At 34.5% G+C, this 18,970-nt stretch overlaps 1 protein-coding gene across 5 annotated transcripts in view; it reads right to left on the reverse strand.

Annotated features, from left to right (window-relative positions):
- Nucleotides 1-18,970, reverse strand: part of LOC115214417 (pyrokinin-1 receptor) — a 384,104-nt gene that overhangs the window by 224,427 nt on the left and 140,707 nt on the right. Inside the window, exon 2 of one of the 5 annotated variants that reach the window (XM_036514982.1) lies at nt 12,801-12,833. The exons of the other annotated variants lie outside the window; for them this stretch is intronic. The gene's annotated coding sequence lies outside the window, so the exon portion shown is untranslated. The remainder of the gene's footprint in view (nt 1-12,800; nt 12,834-18,970) is intronic. 5 annotated transcript variants of the gene reach the window in all.

Below are 18,970 nucleotides of genomic sequence, written 5' to 3' on the forward strand. Positions count from 1 at the left end.
CCAGGTGAGAAAGTATCAGGGTTTTGAAGAGTGTGTAACCACCTCTTAGCTCTTACTGTTCTCCGGTGAACTGGTTAACTAGCTTGTGATGCACTGGTGTTGAAGGACGCTCGTTAGACTTTCCTTCTTGGGAGAAGAAAAACTCACATAAAAGTGTACTTGACTGCTAATCGTCTCAACATGTGTTGTACCACTGGTTCTTTTCATCTATTTCTGTTTAAAAGTGGTGTCAGTGCAGTGTAACTCTTTACACATTCAAAACAAATTACGAGCAGTAAGTGCCTGATCTTCGGAACATTTGCAATGAATTACTGAGTGTAGGCAGTGGTCATATATATGTGTGTATTTATGTATGCGTGCGAGCGTGTGTGAGTATGTGTGTGTATGTGCGTGTGTTTGTGTTTATGTCCTCGTAGCTTAGAGATTTTGTAAAGAGACCGATAGTATAAATCCTGGAGTCCATTTCTTTGACTAACACCCTTTAAGGCTGTGCTCCAGCAAATGACTACAAGAAGTAAAAGAGTAAAAGATATATATGTGTGAGTGTGTGTGTGTATGTGTTTACATACATGCATAAACACACACATATGTAAACCAAGAGAGATAATAATGATGAAGAGGACGAATAGGATGAGGAAGAACATGATGAGGTGGATGAGCAGCATGGTGATGGAAAAGAGAATAGGTACAGACTGTTCTCACGGCAGAATAAGGCTGGTTTCATCTGGAGAGTTATTTGCTAATGGTATTAAACTTTCAATATTTTGCTTTACGGACATCAAACACCAAGTAATAGAATAATGATAATAATAATAATAATAATAATAATAATAAAATAATAATAATAATAATAATAATAATAATAGTAATAATAATGATAATATCCCTACGTAAATTTCTTTGCGTGTGTCAAACAAAGGGTGTGAGAGATCATCTGATAGTTGTTCAGTAATATTTACATAATATTTCAGTGGACATATCGTTTAAGGGTGTTAATGAGGTGTTATGATATTTTCACTAACTCTTTGATTTATACCAAGCATAGAGAATTTTCATTTTGCGTGTGCCTAAAGTACTTATTTGAAGCTCTGCAGAAAGCTGAATAGCTCGATCCCATCAAGATTTTTTAAATACTTTTACGGTTTGATCTTCAAAGCTAATCAAATGGATAAATAAATTGTTTATTATACTAGATGCGGGATTGCTAATTCACATCTTTGCACCGGTTTGGACTTGTGTGATTGAAAATGAGCGATGTTCTATTCTGCTACCAATAATATGATGGTCATAAAGTTTGTTGTGTGATATATTTTCATCACTTTCAGTACTATCAGTACTACATTCAGTCTATGTACTTGACTATTGTTTTGTTATTGCATGCAGGGGTTCTTAACCGGTGTCCATACGGACCCTGTGGATCCATATATGATTTGGGATGGGAGTCCTCAGGTGTAATAGAGTAAATAGGGAGTCAACGGTAATTTCTCAATGGCCAAGAAAAAAATGTACTTCATACTAGTATAATTTATGCGCTAGAAATTGGTTTTACGTCCCCAGTACAGAAACTATTTTGACAATTTTTATACAAGTCCAAGTAATATTTAATTATAAAAATGCCATAGGATGTTTTAAAAGAATAACTATGCGGACCCACCCACGTAATAAAGGAATCAAAGTGGTCGATAGGTAAAAGTTTATTGAGAACCCTTGGCTTAGATTCAAGTTAGTTCATATTGAGCTTATCTGCCATCAAAAACATTCAAGACATAATATCTTGTCTTTTGTTATAATTAATCTTACAAACGATTCTGCGAGCTGACAGAATTGTTCGCATTTTGTGCGAAATACCTGGCAGGTTTTGCTTCTTGGACGTCATCATTTTTATGTTCTACCATCCCTCTTTACAAAACTGAGGTGGTATGCCAGTTGCCTGCTTTGCTAGTCTTGTGGATAAGCACAAGTTCCTGTTGATACTTTTTTGCAATTCAGATTACGTCTTTTAATGAAACCGGGTTTAAATCGCTCCAAAGAGGCTAGTCGCGGAAACAATTCCTCTGCCAACGGACTCCACACCTTATTACCCTCCATGTAGCACCAGAGATGCCTCAGCCTCAACACATGTCTGCGCATCATCAACCAGAGCATCCTAACCCACCCTTTAGCGGCAAACGGAGCGCCTCACAAGTGGCTTTCCCCCCTTCAACAATACGCGGAAGAGGAGTCGCTCCAACTTGTTCAGCCACGAGTCGGGGCAAGGAACAACGGTCAGGCGGTAGGTGATAACAAATGCAATAAATACCTGTACCACCTCTATCCTTCCTTCCAGGGACAGAGACCTTCTGGACCAGGTCAGGATAAAGGCCTCCACTTTCTCCAATTCTTCTCCGTCTGGGATTCCGGTCCAAACCAAACTCCAAGCAACTTAACAGGAACACCTGTCCAGTGACTCACGACACTGGACAATATCGACCTGCTCCTCCAGGTGCCAAGGCGCAAGCCTATGGACTTGTCCATGTCAACTTTTGCCGCTGCCACCACCTCGTATCCTCTAATAGCCTCCTCTACACGAGGTAGCTAAGCCACATTGGATACGATGATGGTGACGTCATCCGCGTAAGCAGTGACCGACTTACCGCAACCGATTTCATTGGGACGTCCCCCAAATACTTCACCTTCCGCAGTAATGGCTCAAGAGCCAACACGTACAGGAGCGGAGACAAAGGACAACCCTTGACGAACTGAACGCTTGATAGAAACAGCTCAGACAGGTAGCCGTTTATCTGGACTGTGGATTTAATGCCGCTATACATGGCGGAGATCCAACCACGGAAGTCAGGGCCCAGCCTAGCCGCGTCGAAGATCGCCGCCAGGTACTGGTGGTCTACCCTAATCAAACGCTTTATTTTGGTCTAAATGGACCAATACTCCACCTTTGCCGGTTAATTTACCCAACCTATCTAAGGTGTAGCGGATAAGGTGAAGATTGTCCCAGATCGACCTGCCTAGGATTCCGCATGTCTGGGCCTTTCCTACAAGTTTCTCCACGACACGCGTCAACCTTTTAGCTAACACCTTGTCCAAAATCTTTAACTCTACAATAAGTAGAGTTATGGGCCTGTACTTACTTATGATATACCCCTTGCTCTGCTCCTTTTGAATCAGCGTCACCACTCCCCAACTCACAGAGCAGGGAATCCTCACATTCTGTTGCCATTCTGCGAAGACGCTAGCCAGAAGAGATGTTAAATTCCATAACGAAATTTCACAAGCTTGTCATGAATGACACAACAATTTTCAGAATAAATCAACCGTAAAGTTTAAAACAAACAACAGTTCACAATTTTTCACAATAAATTTTGAAATATAAAAAAAAAACTAATAGAAATTTTCCACCCGAAGGGCGAAAATTATAGCCTGTCAAAAGATAACAGTTCAAATCCAATCAAGATTTTTCACAATAGCACAAATAAACAAGGAACAGATAGAAACGAACTCACATAACATAAGGTAGCAAAAATGAAGATATCGAACTATCACAGAAGAAAAAGGCATGGCTTGCTGGCTTAAATCTTTATTACAAGTCCTGAATACAGAGGGGTCATACACATACATGCAGAAACAAAAAGTAAATGTAGTAATGAATGTAAAATGAATTAAATTTCAATGAAAATGAAACGGTCATGTCGGTCCTGCTCCGAGATAAAACCGTGAACTCCATTTTGTTTTCCTTTTTAAACATACATTTCCAGCCTCGCTCGGAGGCGAAACCGCGACTTTCCTTTTCCGTTCCACCCTACATTAAAAAAACGTTTTGAACATCTGTTCATTCAACTGTTGCAAGATTTACTTGTTTTTCCTTTTTTTCTCAATAAAATGTTCAAATAAATGCTTTTCTCAGTTACAGTTTATACAAAAAATAACGACTTACCGCTTCTCCTTTTTTCCATAATTACCACCGAGGTGCGAGGTTCAACATCCCCATCCGACCCCAGTTGATTCACTCTTTCATAATGTCGTTCAATTTTGAAATCTTTTAACTTTGAGGTGTCCTATATTTCGCTATAAATTTTCTTTTTGTTTGTGTTTTGCATGTAGGAATATTTCTGCAGTTTTTGGCTTCCGTGTGATTGTATCTGTGTGTTGTTCGTGTATTTGTGTGTTTGTGTGTTCGTTTGACTGTAATTTTACGTATCTCGTCTGTGTGTCTGTGTCTTTAGGTTTCTGTAATTCTGGATTGTCTAGTTTCTGTTCGTGAACTTTTGCATCTCTGTTTGTTTGAATGTCTGCTGGTCCGGATGATTCTGCAAGTCCTTTACTGGTGATTCTACTGGTAAATTTTCTCCGTTTCAGGTCGTGGGCTTGATTTCCTCTTCCATTGTTTTATGCTTCTTCACTTCCACTATCGTCGGCGACTTCCTTCTCCCTCTTTCCTTGGCTTTCATATCCACAAATTTCCCGTCATGTTCTGTTTTTTGTTTCTGCTCATTTTCTACCATTATATTCTCCTGAATACTCTCTTCCACCATTTCCACTGCTGCTCTAGGGCATTTTTTTTCAAGTGCCCTCTTTCACCACATCCGTAACACTTTGGGGGTCTCCCATCCAACATCATCTCCAGTTTATCTTCATTTGGTAGTTCCAAAGTTGCTGTCATTTCGTCGTAGTATTTCGCGCTCTCTAATTCATAGCCCCACCATTTCACTTGTTGTATTCGGCTTATCATGCCAATCCTCAGGTCTTCGCTTTTCTTCCTCAGCTCCGAATTAAAAATTGCGGCTATTATCAATTCTGGGTCAATCGACGGTGGGCTTCTTCCCACCCTCACTCTAACAATTCTTTTGCCCAAACAGTTTGGCATCAACGTCCATTTTTATCCCTGTATCAGCCTGTTGTCGGTTTTGTTTTCGTCTCCTCTTCTGATACAAGGGTTACTACGATCGATGCATATCTCTTTCCTCTTGTAAAGAACGTCACGCTGCCTCCTACTTGTTTTTCCAAGACTTCCCCTATCTCTTCCTGCAGAACGTGTTCAATTCTCCTATTTTCATTCGAAAATGTTCTGAATATGACCATCTTCCTGTCCATTTTCTACTTTTTCTCCTCTGGCAGGGACATTTTCACATTTTACCCTTCCTTCTTTACCATAACATGATATTTGTTTATCAGCTCCTCCTTCCACTGCATCATCTCCGGCTTCGGCGCACGTGGGTCCAGGGGAACTCGACCTCCAGTAGCCTCCGCATAACTTTTCCTTTTTCCAAATATTCACTACCACCCAGCAATGGCGGCTTCGCTCAAAAGTTCGGTTAGAGTCCCTCCAAAAACAACAAAGAAGTGGTTTGCTAGCTGTCGATGCCTATTCGCCTTTGAAAACTTATAGAATTTCAAGTGAAATAAATTCACTGATCTACAAGATTAGAAATATTGCATTAGTAAATCTCACAGAGAGATATGCAGTGGCAGCACGATAAAGTGATGGTTTGTTGCCAACTTAATGTGGCAGACTGAGGAAAAGGACGAATAATACTGCTATGTTGCCCCAGGAAACATAGTTTCCAGTTGGTTACGTGACACACGTGTTATGCATCCTTAAGTTTTCAAACAGGGGAGATAAGCACCTCCACCCAGCAAAGCCAGCATCCACAGACTAGTTTCAGAGTTATTGCTCTCCATCAGTGTGGGGTAGCTTCGTTTACTAACTGTCAAATCTTATTCGCCTTTGAAAACTTATAGAATTTCAAGTGAAATAAATTCACTTATCTACAAAATTAGAAATATTGCATTTCTAAATCTCTCAGGGAGATTTATACAGTGGCAACACGATAACGTGATGTTTTGTTGCCAACTTGTCTCTAGATGCTGGCTTTGCTGGACCTAATCACATCTAACACATATTTCATTAGAATTAGAGGTTAAAGAGTTAAGGGTTGTAAGTATAGTAAGGTTTAGTGTTCAGAAAGCGAGAGTCGGTTACGATAATTGCACTGTTGAGGAGATATTCATGATTCTTATGCAGATAGTGCTCAGGGTAGTCATTAACTCAACATATTTACTCGTGAACAACACATTTATTCATAAATGAAGATTTACGCTTGGTGATAACGAAATCAGTAGGCGTGCGCGCGCCGACAAACACGTACACACACAGAAACGAACACACGTGCACCACATTCATATCTACTCATCAAGGTAAAGCTGTTTGTGAAGCAGACTTAAATCTCAACCACACTTTAACTGTGCAAATGTTAACATTTGAAGATAAAATTGCCTTATTCTATTAATATTCGAGTTAGTAAGTAGTTGTCTAAATAATACACACGCCTACATACGTATGTGTGTGTCTCAGTGCACGTATTTAGTAAGTTCTATAGCGGATTTCATGTTATAGAACGTTTGTCAATGTAGTGGTTAAAGTTTATTTATATAAAATGTACTCTCGTGATTTTAACGCTAAATTTAGGAGGAAAGGATCGGCTTTCACTCGTTCGTTACATTCATTTGTCTGTCGAAAGTATATTAGGTGTTAAACGATTTTCTTATCAACACTTACGAATCATGCTATTCAGTATGTGAATAGCCACTTTCTCATATTCATATATTTTTATGTCTCATTTGCGTTATCGATCTCCTTTAGAATGTTGAAGTGTTTCTGTAGAACTAAATTTTCATTGTGTGCTGAAAAATACTGATTAATTTTGAAAAGAACATTTTAAAACCTTTTCAGTCAATGGTCTCACAACTTTAGCTGCTGGATCCTAAAATTGTTATTTGCCATATATGTTCTTAGCCATAATACTTTTAGTGAAAGATTTCCACCAATATACTTATGGTTTACATTCATACTATAAATTTTGTCTACATGAATATGGTTACGTTTTTTGTTAATTTAGAATCCTTGGAAATTTTTGAAAATTCTATTTAGTGTAACTGCTATTCTCATATTGAAAATAATATTTGTCTCCTTTTCATTTCCTATCAGCACATTTTAAAACTTAAGGTAGTTGATGATATTCAATAACAATACGTGCAATATAAAAATGTTCCCATATAACGTTGGATAGTACGCTATTTTCCTCTTTTGCTTGCTTCAGTCATTTGACTCCGGCCATGCTGGATCTCCATCTTAAACAGCTTTTTCATTCAAAGAAATCAACCCACTATTTATTCTTTGTAAGTCTGGTACTTATTCTATCCGTATCTTTTGCCGAACCGTTAAGTTACGAAGACGTAAACACACTAACATCGGTTATCTAACGATCAATGAACTCACACACTCACGCACACAGACACACAGACACACAGAGAGACAAATACACACGCACACACACATACATATATATATATATTCGACAGGCTTCTTTCAGTTTCCGTCTCCGAAATCCATTCACAAGTATTTGGTTGGCCCGAGATTATAGCAGTAGACCCTTGCCCAAGATACCACGCAGCGAAACTTAACCCTTAACCAAGTGATTGAGACCAAGCTTGCTAGTTCGAAATTTCCATGCATATTAATTAAATATATATTCTAAAGGAACTTTAAAATTTGATTTTTATAAGGAACATACCCAAATCAAAGGTATAATTGTTACCGAATATCTGCCCACAAAGAACGTTATGTTTGTTATTCTTGTTGTTGATGCCTATGTTTTATTTATATTTCGTTGTTTAAGTGACCTCGTAGGGGACCCAAAGCATTGACGATCCATGGAATGGCTTGAGAAGTACAAAGTCAGTATCGGATATTACTATCTACTTGAAAGAAAAATAAATTATTTCGATACATGGGTCTATGTATAATTCTAGAATGTGTTAATTGTACATCGTTTTCAACGAGACAGAAAGGGAGCATTGGATGTTTACTTCAAGTTTTGAAAATATCACCTTAATCTCTTTTACATCAAAACTCTTATTCGACTACAGAAATGATAGATCATACAATCTATCCTATACATACATACACACATACATACATACATACATACATACATACACACACACATATATATATTTCTTTACTACCCACAAGGGGCTAAACACAGAGGAGACAAACAAGGACAGACAAACGGATTAAGTCGATTATATAGACCCCAATGCGCAACTGGTACTTAATTTATCGACCCCGAGAGGATGAAAGGCTAAGTCGACCTCGGCGGAATTTGAACCCAGGACGTAGCGGCAGACGAAATACGGCTACGCATTTCGCCCGGCGTGCTAACGATTCTACCAGTTCAGTCACTGAAAAAATTTGTAACCAAAATATTTCTGATTTTATGAGTAACTGTCGTCTAGACTGAGATTAAACAACTACAGTAACAAGGTAACATCTACCAATAGGAGATATTGTCAACAACGCAGTAGCATTGTTGTCAATACTTTGTACGGTACACATGTACGTCAATTCTGAGAGCTATTTCAATCTTTAGTTGATATTTTCTGCAAAATAAGGACAGCTTTCTAAACTAGAATCATAATAGAATGATGTCTTACTTATGAGTTGCTAATACCTTTGTATATACTTAGAAAAAAAATATTTCCATTGAAATCCAAACTAAAACCAACTGTTTTTACCTAACAAGAATAGGAAACAACAAGGCATTTATAAATAATAAAGCACATAAAAAGTGAAAGTAAACTGTATAATCCTTCTCTTTTGTTTTTTGTAGTAATTCGGAATTAAGATATCTTCTAGATATACATTATTATAAATATATAGGAAATTGCATACAAAAGTAAACAGACAAATAGACCAAAATGTACAATACATGCATCAGTATCTAATGTTTTATTTTAGATGTGTTAACCATCAACAAACCAGAACCACGTCAATATTTTCAAATAAGAGCTGACCAATTAGGTTGTAGGACCCCAACACCACTACACATAGGAATTTCGAGTTTTGCTGACCTGGTTCCATTCTCTCATTGATACACTCCTCTACCAAATTTCCCAAGATGGGTTCATCATAAGTTGCTTATGCCATACCCTCTGCAACGTTATACCTACTAACTGGCACTTTACACATAAACGTTCACCTCCGTAACACGGACCATACAATCAAACCCACCACTGAAATTCTATGGAAACATAATATGAACTACTGACTAAAATTACCCTACCTGTAAAACACCTCCTGAGAACGACAATATTCATCTATCCACCACTGGATGAAATAACATGGTTCTTATGATACATCACGAGAAGTCTGTATCTTATTTCCCCTTGCTATGCTCAAATCATTATACTATGATATACTTCACTAGTATTCACATGCTTGTTCTTATTCTTACACTTAGTCTTTTTCTACTCTGTTTCAAAAAGACGAACACACTGTAGCTATTATTAACTAACTTTTATATGGGTTAGCCCAACTCCCAAACACTTAGACCCACTGAAGAAGCCTAGGGACACATTCATTATCCAAGCCTTATCGGCTCATCCCTGCATGACACTGAAGACATAGAGATAACCTGGAAGATTTGGTTGCCTCTTGGCAGAAATGGCCGTAAGGAACTAATACCCGCATACCCATTCGGTTTTAGTCCTCCTTCCCTCGTTTGCCCATTGGCTCATTCGCTCAGTTACTCATTTGTTTCTATATGCTTGTATGCTTCCACGCCCTTGTTTATTCAATTACTAACTTTTTCCACTTGATAATCTCTACCACTAATGCATGTGTGTGGATTCATCCAATACATTTGAATAAATAGACATACTTGAATGTTTACCAGCTGGTGCCTATCGATTTTATGTCCTCTCGACTTTCTTATTTCCCGTATAAATTTAGGGTAAACCACTTTTTACCCCCGCCCATATATAATTCTCAACTGCGAGTTTGCCATGCAATAACTAGCTCATGGGTATGATAATTGCGTGCACTACCAGAAGTATATTGGATAGGTACTATCCCTTAGTAGGTTTTTCAACCTCTAACTCACACAGAAATATGTATATATATATATATATATATATATATATATATATAATATATATATATATATATATATATATATATATACATATATATACATATATATATATACATGTATATATATTTGTCTTGGGCATTGCCAAATCAGTAATCCGATGTAGAACTCAACATCCGTATTTTCAGAACGGAGTGTTGGCTGAGTATAGAGCGGTAATAAGAAACAGAGGTGACAAAGGAATAAATGGTTCCCTTATCAACTTCATTAAGTTACAACTGTTTCAGCTATAACATGTAGTGGACTCATATACGAGGGCCTGAGTAACAACTTGTAGCTTCATTGGAGCCTATATAATAAAAGTATATTTGAAAATATTTTTGTGAAGAAAAATGTTGGTGAAACAAATGGCAAAAAGGAGTGAAGGAATAACGAAGTGAAACGAAACTTAGCACTGAATGAAATAATCGTTTATACTTATATATTCATTGGTAAATATTTTAATATGTTGTTTTAGCAGGTCAGTGAGAATATTTGAAATATCGAAAAAATATGCTATTATAATTTTCAATGCAGAATGAATGAGAGTAAAATGTTACAGTGAAAAGTTCGATCATCTGAGTAGTACAAACAAAATAATCGTCAGCTGAAAGTAAACAGTAGAATGAAAGTAAATGAGCAAGATATTATATAGAGACCTGCGTGCAGGGGCTTAATCGTGAGAATATATATATAATCTAATGCATGATTATTGGCATTAAATGAAAAACAAACATCACTTACAACGCATGTTTAAGCCGCAAAATAATTTATAGGTACTACAGCATACAGTTAACCATACCATTTTATTTTGATAAGAATAAAACTAGGTTCTTCCGAAAAACCAAACCGAGTTAGAGAACTTTGTCAAAATTTTCTTCTTTCCATGCTTGAGGGAGTGATTAAAAATAACAAAAAACAAACAGACAAACATCTTTATCTTGAATATGTTCTTTGTCAATCAGATATGGAAACCAAATAAAGTGCACTTGACTTTCTGAACATTATCTCGAGAAACCATAGTTTCGTAAGACAATTCTAGAATATTAGATAATGAATAGCTTGAGTAATGAGATCACATTTAATAGGTGATATTGCAATATTGTTGTTTAAGAGTCTATTTGATTTGAAGTTTTTAATTGAGAAATGCTTTACAAAAATATCTAACGTTAACTTTCTGCAACATATTTTGCAACATTCATAGTTTAAAAAGAACTGAAAAGAAAATAAATGTAGATATTCCTTGGCAAATTTTGTTTTATCATTTAAACCAGCTTTTGGAATATAGTGCAGCATATTCTAGGTCCGCTTTACAAATATTTGGAATTTAGATATATATTACAACATTTGGAAGGTAGAGGTAATAATGCAGGCTATGTGAAGCCGCTGGATCCATTATTTTCTAAATCCTCATTACAATAATGATAATTCCTAAGATAAGTTTGATTACCAGAGAAAAGTAAATATTCAAACATACTAATATTAGAGATTAAAATATCCATTTGTATGACAAGCATAATACATGCACTTTGTCAAAAGGTCAGCTATTGCTGTCATTGTCACTAAACTGTAACTCTCATAGACTTACTACATCTCTCTCTCTCTCTCTCCCTCTCTATCTCTCTCTCTCTCTCTCTCAGTTATATTGTTTTTAAAACAGGAAATCCACAGGAGATGCTATTTTAGGACCAATATTGCAATAACTGGCATATGAACAGTGTGCATATATAAGTGTTCAATATATATGATTATTTTAATTAAATACTGCCTCAATATTGCATACCGGATATGTAGTCAGGGTAATTCACAACATCAGTGAATGTGTTCTATGAAATTTCTCCTATCAGAGTTGATCTACCGTTGAAGGATGTAGATAGTTGCAAATACGCGCCATTAAAAATATCCACAAACAGGTCAAAGTGTATCTGGTGGTCACACTGGCCACTGCTGGTACGAATTTCTTCTGTTCTGCTTATTGTCTTTTTAAAACAGCAAGCCTATAAGAAATACTATATCAAGGCAAATACTGTAGTAACTGATCTATCGGCAATGTATATACATAAAGTATACATTATAGACAATACTATTTTAACTAAATACTGTTTCAATTGCTTATACCAGCGCAAAAATGTAATAGGCATATTATTTCAATGCTTATTCACATAAACTAATTTTATATTAGATTAGCAGTGTGAGCAGGTTATTTCGTTTCTTTATTCACAGAGACATCAGAAAATTGGACTATATTATAAGATTGCCATCAACTTTTAATTTTTCAACCTGTATCACTAGCTTTCAGTGGTATTTTCTCAGCCTATCTTATGGATGGCCACTCATTTTGCATACGATAAGGACCTCGTTGTCTCTATAAAATAAGATGTACACACAATTTATATTTTTATTTTTTGTTGTTGCACATAACCTCACCGTCTCTTCCTTCAATACATTTCTGCTCATTTTATTTTGTCTTCTCTGTAACTGACATATTCTCTCCCTCCATTTTCTATATTCTTTTCTGTCTTTATTTATATAGTTTTATTTCTTATTTCGCTACAATACTATCAACCAATAAAATCTCACATTATTTACATTATTTACATTTGACGGATATTTGTCCTCATCTATTAAGCAACGACTACCCCCAAAACATACTATCTACTCCAATTATGAAGAAAAAACAGGATGAAACCAATAAACTGTCTACAGTATGCAGACCGAGTGCAGATATGAATAGCACATGGGAACCGGTATTAAGGAAGGATAGGAAAATATTAGATTTATAAGTCCTAAAATTCACACAATAATAACCCACGGGCATATGGCGTAGTGGTTACTAACCATAAGATTCCGAGTTCGATTTCAGGCAGTGACCTGAATCATAATAATGATAATAATAATAATAATAATAATAATAATATAATAATAATAATAATAACAACAACAACATTGAAAAATACCAAGACACCCGATGAAGGCTGGAGAGTATATCAGCCAAAACATTGTGTTAACAACAAGAGTGTTAACAACAAACAAGATGAGAAATATCCGTCAAATGTAAATAATGTACATATTTCTTCATCTCTTAAATATAGCACTGCGTTAAAACTTGTTCAGCTATTCAAGTATTTCTTCAACATCACTTTCAAATATCTGTGTAGCATTTTTATTATCGACTATATAGCGAAAACGATTTGTGAAGTTTTATCTTCTAATATAACACCCGAACATAAAATATGTACACTCACATACATAAATATTGATGTGTGTGCAGTTCTATAAATATACATGCATACACATGGGTGCTTATGCGTATATGATGTTTGCGTATATATATATATATATGAAGAGGGGGAAAATTTCTTATGAATTAATCCCGAAATTGGACCAATACGGTAATAACGAATTTGTTAGAGATTTCTATCGGTTTGTTTCGAGACGCATAAATTTTAATGGTTATCGACAAAAATTTTGTTGTTTCGGCATATTTGGCATTAGAATTTTTCTTCTGCCCTTATCTTGTAAATTATGTATAAATTTTACCTTTAAAACCAATTTTTGATATGCTGGCCATTGATAAATTTTTTTTCCCGAAAAAAAATTTAGCCTATATTAATTATATATATATATATATATATATATATATATATATATATATATGCGTGTGTGTGTGTGTGTGTATTAAAAACGAAATATTTTACAAATCGTTTCTTTGTTTCTCGTTTGCGATCCGTAAACATTAATTTAAAAAGTAGAACATTTTATAAGACAGTTATATTAAATGCAACAATTAACGCAAATGAAAGAGAATATCCAATATTGATTGGATGAATCCCACCTAAAACTTTTGTAACGAAAACATATAAATGCATAAATGAGAAGCAAGGGGAAGAAAGCTAGAACTAAAAATCGAACAAAAAGCGAAAAAATAAGTTGGGAGGAGGAGAAGAAAGAGCGAACAGAAGAAGGAAAAGAAAAAGAAATAGTAATAGAACACTGATAGCTGAAAATTGAAATACACTCGCTCAGTTTTATATAAGGATATAAAAAAATTCGACACCACCTCAAAAACATTAGATGAAATTTATATTAAAAACATAAAGGTTAGTTCATAAGAAGGGCGAATTGATGCACGCATTTTCGTAGGAAAATATACCCTGGAAAATAGCACACACTTGAAAAACGTTTTTAAATTAAGAAGAAAGTTCCCCTGCATTAAAAACCAGCAACAGTTCAGAAACGATCGTTTTAATTTGGTAAAAGAACCAAATAATTTACATTCAAGCAATTTAACAGCAATTTTCACAATTTCTTGGATTGATATATTGTTATTTTATTATCCCTGAAATGCTGAACCCGAATTTGACCTCCACAGAATTTGAACCCAATAGAGAACCCAATAATTTTTACCTTAGTGATAAGTATTTGATCAGCGCGAGATCACAAACTGAAAACAGCCGCGTGTTTACGATTTTTACATGAAGAGGAAAAATAAATATATGACCCAATTTTATGATATGAATTCCAGTAACTCTCCGGATGAAGGTTTTTCTACCTGCTTGTTCAAGTATCTTTGTTGTCTTACAGAATCCGACTCACACTTTATTAAGGTATACTGGTTCATAACATAATTCAAAGTGCACGGCTTACGCCGAGCTGTAGTGTAGTGTGTTTGTAGGAATGAGAAATTCTTCATGATATTTAACACTGATAAAGTTGAGAACAAAAAGTAGGACTTACAAGCATGAGCTTCTTACTTCGTAATCAATTACGCCTAATGAAGATTATGGAATTGCTTTATCGGACACTTTGTCTGAAATGCACTGGATCGCAAAAAATCCCCACATATTCTTCACTTTACTTTTCTTTTACGTGTATAATGTCAGTTTGCTGATAAATTTTAAAATCCAGATTCAGATGGTTTTGTTCTCTTTATTATCAATATGGCCCTTTTTCTTTATTTTCTTGAATTTCCTCGTAATCTATTGTTTTTAACTCCCGGATCTTTTGCTGTATTTCTATCACATTTTATATATCTCGTAATTATTACCCCTCCCACGTAGTTCTTTGGCAACAGAGCCAAAATACTTACTATTTTCAACCATTAATTTGAATGACATTTGAACTTTTTAGTTCATTCTAAATATAAAAATCTGTTTAAAATGACTTCATTTATTTTAAACGTGTCCCTCTTTATTCTTTTGTGTAACATCAGATTTTCTGCACACACACACACACACACGAATTTGTTTTAATACATTGTAGCACATTCATTGTGGCATATATTCCTCTTTCTAATGTATGTATGTTCTTCCCTTTGCATATTCTTCGCCATTGCTTTTCTTCATACATTTATTTACAATGATTTTCACTTCTCTACTTCATGCATCTATTGCAGCTTTTTACGTTTTACATAATCTATTCTTCATGTATTCACGGAAAATTAGCATTGTGTTACAATTTTGTCTTAATCTTCTTCTTCTTCTTCTTCTTCTTCACCTTCTTCACCTTCTTCACCCTCTTCTTCATTTCTCCTTCACCTTCTTCCTCTTCTTTTTTTCTTCTTTTCCGCGTAGTTTTCTGCTTAATATCTTCTACTTGTTTTATTCCTTGGGCCGTGGGTATTGCTGTTCTTTTCCTGCTTGCACTCTTCGTGTATTATAAGTTTCTACTTCTTTCGAATGAAATTTATTTATATACTTTTAACAAAATGATATTGGCCAACTTATACTTTGCAAATTAGCCACCAAGATCCTCTTCTGCACAGAGGTGCTGAACCATTTTAATACAATCAATATTCGATATACTCTTTTCCATTCAAATATCTTCCCGACGGTCTAATTGTTTCATTTTCGTTCGAGGCTCAACATTGAGAGATTTAGAGTAATGAATTTTGATTCAAACATGCTCACATCTATTACATATACATATATACATACATATATATATATATATATTATATATATATATATATATATATATATATATATTATATATATATATATATAGGTCAAATTTATAGAGAAATAAAGACGAAGACACGTGTAGGAACAACAAGCAAGTGTATTAGTTTGACGCTCAGGAGAATTGGAAAAGTCTTTTACATTTCGAGTCTACGACCTCCGACGGAAAAGAATAACAGGGAATAAATAGAGAGGGAATGAAAAGACGCATGGAGTTCAGTGGTGTATGTATATGTATATATATATATATATATATATATATATATATATATATATATATATAATAATAATAATAATAAAACAATACTGGGAGGATAAGAAACGGAACGAATATATATATATATATATATATATAAAATATTAGAAAAAAACACCTTTTATCAATTCAAAATGAATAATTAAATTACACCATCTAGAAAATTACATATAATAGAAAAGTTAAAATTAAAATAACAATAAAAAGTAAAGATTAAATAAATTAGAAAAATTAGAAAAATCTATTGAGGCTAACATTGATTTCGTGATAAAAAATATCTCAATATCTGAACAACTTTCAAGCCCATCACATATACAGAATGGTGATAATCCCCATTTTATATAGTTGTATATATGTTTTTACGTAAGTATATAAATTCATATGCACACTCACACACATAAGTGTGTGTGTAAATTATACATACCTATTATATACATTTTTATTATGTTTGTAATTTACTTAATCTTTACTTTTTATTGTTATTTTAATTTTAACTTTTCTATTATATGCAATTTTCTAGATGGTGTAATTTAATTACTCATTTTGAATTGATAAAAGGTGTTTTTACTAATATTTTATATATATTTTATATTGTGTAGAATTTGTTTTAGTATTTCTAAATTGAATTCTTTTTCCTTGTAAGTTTGGATATTATTCCCTCAAATAATAATAATTATATATATATATGTATATATATATATATATCCAGCAAACAAATGCAAAAGTTGTGTGATGCAAATCTAAATAAATACATACAGTACTATTGCTGAAGGGCTGTAATACATGTAAAATAATACATTCTCTTATTCTGTTAGCAGAATATTTTACAACTTATTTTTTAGCTTTCCTTGCGTTTTGACTATAGAGCCATTTATTATTTTCTCTCGGTGCTTGTTTTATAAAGATACACTTTGAAGACATTCATTTCTTCATTTATACAAATATCAGAAAATGACCAAGAAATGTCTTATTGAATGACAGAAAAGCATTTTCCATTTCTTCTTTGACTTCGTGACGTGAGTTTTTTTTTTTGAAAACAGCGCAAAACTATTACTCTATACCCGTAGCATAAAACTCTTCCATTGTTTGCAACTTGTGTAAAGAATCATAAATATAAGCTGTCATAAACAAAACACAGTTTCCATTCATTCACATGCTTACATAAAGAGAAACACACGCAAACAAGCACAGGATGGACAAGACACACACATTTTTATACAGTGAGGAAACACACACACACACACACACACACACACACACACACACACACACACACACACACACACACACACACATGTATATGTGTACATAATATAAATGGTGAAGCTTAACGAATTCGCTATTCTAAAGCAACACAAGTCATATTATAAGTACAGAACTATATTATAAACATATTGGGTATTACACGTGGAAATATTTTATATTTCATCTAATGTTTTTGAGGTGGTATCGAATTTTCTAATATCTTTATATAAAACTCAGCGAGTAAATTTCTGTACTCACACTATCTATATATCTATCTATCTATCTATCTATCTATCTATCTATCTATCTATCTATCTATCTATCTATCTATCTATCTATCTGTCTGTCTGTCTGTCTGTCTGTCTGTCTATATATATCACCGTGATCACCGTGACCGACCAGGCTATCAGATGTTGCTACACATCGCTGGTCACAATGCGCTTTGCATTGTTTTAGCCTTCAAGTGATGCCACCCCGCTGGCTAAGCGAGCAGGCCAATAGAAGAAAGAGTGGGGGAAAGTTGTGGCGGAAGGGTACAGCAGTGGTTGCCACCAGCCCCTGCCGGAGCCTCGTGGAGCTTTAGGTGTTTTCGCTAAATAAACACTCACAACGCCCGGTCTGGGAATCGAAACCACGATCCTACGACCGCGAGTCCATTGCCCTAACCACTGGGCCATTGCCCCCCCCCCATATATATATATATAATATATATATATATATATATATATATATCTGCCTGTCTGTCGATCTCTTTTTCTATCCCTCTGTGTATATGTGTATGTCTATCTATCTATCTATCTATCTATGTAGCTATCTATCTATGTATCTATCTATGTATCTATCTATGTATCTATCTATCTATATATATATATATTATATATATATATATATATATTATATATATATATAGACATGCATAGACATATTTATGAAAGGAAATTTATAATACATATGCAATTCATATATTGATATGAATGTATACAATATAACACGTGGTTTATTTGTAACGTCTTTGTATTTGCATGTGAAACGTAGGCAAATATTTACAGAGTATGAAGTGCTTCCAGCAATCGATATATCATTCAAAGCAGCTTACCTCAAATACTATCGAAAATGTTTGTTTTGAGTCTAAATATCATCATCTGCATATGAATGTCTAAATGTAAAAAAAAAGGCAGATGTAGACACATGTATGTTTGTTCATCGTATTCTAAGACACTATACCTTTTATCTTCTCTCTCGTGTTTCATTGATTCTTTCATGTGCGACATTCTTTCGAACAATCACTCTGTTACAAAAGCACCTGTTAGCAGCTATTTAACGACGAAAAGTGCGCCAGTTTATTTCATGCATGTGCTGCATTAATCACGTGATCGAAATCTGTGTTGCTTCACATTAAATTTCAATATAGCAAAATGTATGTTGGTTGTTTTCGTAGTTCAACGGGATCGAATCGTTTAAATTGTGTCAGATGAAGTATCAGTTTCAACCTCGTTTATTTTTCTCGGAAAAGAAAAATATACGAAAAAGCAAAATAAAAATAAAAA

The sequence above is a fragment of the Octopus sinensis genome, linkage group LG1 (genome assembly GCF_006345805.1).
Source record: "Octopus sinensis linkage group LG1, ASM634580v1, whole genome shotgun sequence".
NCBI lineage: Eukaryota > Metazoa > Mollusca > Cephalopoda > Octopoda > Octopodidae > Octopus > Octopus sinensis.